General features: G+C 45.9%; 1 pseudogene across 1 annotated transcript; it reads left to right on the forward strand.

Moving 5' to 3' along the window:
- Positions 1 to 778: 778 nt before the first annotated feature.
- On the forward strand, positions 779 to 1,304 carry LOC116556517 (annotated as a pseudogene). Its single transcript, XR_004271052.1, has one exon. The product of XR_004271052.1 is annotated as a 40S ribosomal protein S20 pseudogene (transcript).
- Positions 1,305 to 3,357: the final 2,053 nt, after the last annotated feature.

Below are 3,357 nucleotides of genomic sequence, written 5' to 3' on the forward strand. Positions count from 1 at the left end.
AAAGACACATGCATGCATATGTTCATTGCCACACTATTCACCATAGCAAAGACATGGAATCAACCTAAATGCTCATCAATGATCGACTAAAGAAAATGTGGTACATTTACAGCATGGAACACTATGTAGCCAGGAAAAAGAACAAGATCATGTCCTTTGTAGAAACATGGATGGAGCTACATGCCATTATCCTTAGCAAACTAATGCAGCAGCAGAAAATCGAACACCACATATTTTCATCACTTGTAAGTGGGAGCCAAATAATGAGAACATATGGTTACATAGATGGGAACAATACACACTGGAGCCTATTGGTGGGTGGAAGGTGGGAGGAGTGAGAAAACCAGGAATAATAACTAATGGATACTATGGTTAATACATGGGTGATGATATAATCTGTACAACAAACATCCACAGCACAAGTTTACCTGTGTAACAAACCTGTACTTGTACTCCTGAACTTACAATAAAAGTTTCTTTCTTTCTTTCCTTTTTCTTTTTTTTGGCAGAGTTTTGCTCGTTACCCAAGCTGGAGCACAATGGCATGATCTCGGCTCACTGCAACCTCTGAGTCCCAGGTTCAAGCGATTCTCCTGCCTCAGCCTTCTGAGTAGCTGAGATTACAGGCATGCACTACTGCCCCAGCTAATTTTTTGTATTTTTAGTAGAGACAGGGTTTCTTTATGTTGGTCAGGCTGGTCTCGAACTCCCAACCTCAGGTGAAGTGCCCACCTCAGCCTCCCAAAGTGCACAGTAAAAGTTTTTTTAAAAAGGCTCATCCGCTCTTTGTGGAAGATGCGGTCGTAGCTGTTGTGGATCCTTAGTCCGCACGCTCCTACTCCTGACTCACCGCTGTTCGCTCTTGCCGAGGAACAAGTCGGTCAGGAAGCCGCGCAGCAGCCATGGCTTTTAAGGATACCGGAAAAACACCCGTGGAGCCAGAGGTGGCAATTCACCGAATTCGAATCACTCTAACAAGCCGCAACGTAAAATCGCTGGAGAAGGTGTGTGCTGACTTGATCAGAGGAGCAAAAGAAAAGAATCTGAAAGTGAAAGGACCAGTTCGAATGCCTACGAAGACTTTGAGAATCACTACAAGAAAAACACCTTGTGGTGAAGGTTCTAAAACATGGGATCGTTTCCAGATGGGAATCCACAAGCGACTCATTGACTTGCACAGTCCTTCAGAGATTGTTAAGCAGATTACTTCCATCAGTATTGAGCCAGGAGTTGAGGTGGAAGTCACCATTGCAGATGCATAAGTCGGTTATTTTAATAAATTGATTACCAATTGTTAAAAAAAAAAAAAAGGCTCATCCATTCTTCAGCACACCAATTGCATTTCTTAGCTCCAGTATTTGTGCATGATACTTTGTAATCATTTCAAACTGTTTGTTAAATTTTTCTGATGGAATTCTGAATTCCTTTTCTGTATTATATTGAATGTCTGTCAGTTTCCTCACCATAGCTATTTGGAATACTGTATAGAAAGTTCTCATATCTCTGTTACTCCAGGATTCATCTCTGGTTCCTCGTTTAGTTCACGTATTAAGATCTTGTTTTCCTGCATGGTCTTGATACTTTTAGATCTTCTTCCATGTCTAGGCGTTGAAGAGTTATCTATTTACTGTAGTCTTTGCAGTCTGGCCCTGTTTGTACCCATCTTTCTTGTGAAGGCTTTTAAATATTGAAAATAGGATAGATGTTGTTACCTAAACTGTATCTGCTTTAGAGGCATGCCAAACCCAGTAATGCTGTGGTGCTTGCAGACTCCTAGCGGAAGCACCTTAATGATCTTGGACAAAATTGGGAAGTATTTTCTGGATTATTGGGCATAGACACTTGTTCTCTTCTCTTACTTTACCCCAAACAGTCTGTCTCTGTGTGTTCTTAGGCCCCTGGAGCTTAAAGTTGAGTGATACAAGCATCCCTGTAGCCACCACCACTCGGATTGTGCTGGGTGAGACCTGAAGCCAGGATGGCAGTAGATCTGCTATAACCACTCCCTGGCTACCACCTATGTTTTTTCAAGGCCCTGAGCCTCTGCTGTAGCAATTGGCAAAGCCAGCCAGGCCTGTGTCCCTCCCCTTAGGTCAGCAAGATTCCCTAGGCTCTGGGCAGGTCTAGAGGTACTATCGAGGAGCTAGGCACTACAGCCAAAAACCTTAGAAATCTACCTGTTGTCCTATTGTATTGTGGCTCAGCTGGCATTCAAACCAAAAGGTGCAGTCTTTCCTACTCTCTCCTGGCCTTTCTGAAGGTAAGGCAGCCTCATTCCAAAGCCACCACCATCACAGGCCCATGGAGAGTACTGCCAGATGACCACCAATGCTCCCTTAAGTCCAAAGAGCTCTTCATTCAGCATGTCGTGGTGAATGCTGCCTAGCACTGGATTCACCCTTCAGGACAATGTGCTCCTCTCTGGCCAAGGGCAGGTCCACAAATGCCCTCCAAGAGCCAAGTCATAGGATCAGGGATCCCAAGAGACCACTTGGTGCTCTATGCCCCTTTGGCTGAGCTGCTACCTAAGGTACAAACCAAAGTCCTCTTTATGTTTTCCTCTGCTTTTCTGAAGCAGGAGTCTCACACTTTAGCCAGCACTGCTGAGAATATGTTAAATCTCATCTCAAACCAGCAAGTCTGAGAGTCTCTTGCAAGGCCCTTGATGTAGCACCTGGGTATTGCTGCTGCTGGGTATTCAAGGCCCAAGGGCACTTCAGTTACCATTTGATGTATGCTGCCAGCACTGTCTTTCCATGGAAGGCAACAGGTTGCCACCTGGCCTGGGGTGTGTCTAGAAATTTCGTCTGGGGGAATATGGCCTGAAGAGGGGGCCTCATGACTCTGATCAGTGCCCTCTCCTGCTGTGGTTGAGCTGGTAACCAAGGACTTTGTCGTGACAAAGTCCTCCCCACTCTTTCTTTCCTCTCCTCTCCTCAAGTGGAAGTAACGAGTCTCTTTTGGAGTCAAGAGCTGTGCAGAAGGAGTCTGGGGGTAGAGGACAGGTAATGTCAGCACTCCCTGAGCAATCCAGGCTGGTGTCTCAGCAGGTCACATGTCCACCTCGTCTTCTGGCTCTGGGCCCTGTTCAGCACTAGGACTCATCTAGAAGTTGCAGTCCTTGTGGCATAGATTGTCTTTGAACTTTACTTCGAGTTCCGGGGCACTTTAGCCCATGGTGGCAAGTCTTGCGGGAACTCAAGTTCCAACCTCTGGGGTCAGTGCTTCCGCTTTGGTTAGGGCTGTTTCAAATCCTCCCTTTGTGGGTGGGCATCAGCTGAGCGTGCACTGATTTTGCTTTGTGCTACGGCAGGGCAACGCTGAGTTCAATGTCTCACAGTTGCTGCATTCTCCCTT

Source organism: Sapajus apella, unplaced genomic scaffold, assembly GCF_009761245.1.
Source record: "Sapajus apella isolate SASKATOON/1434 unplaced genomic scaffold, GSC_monkey_1.0 scaffold17, whole genome shotgun sequence".
In the NCBI taxonomy this organism is placed as follows: domain Eukaryota; kingdom Metazoa; phylum Chordata; class Mammalia; order Primates; family Cebidae; genus Sapajus; species Sapajus apella.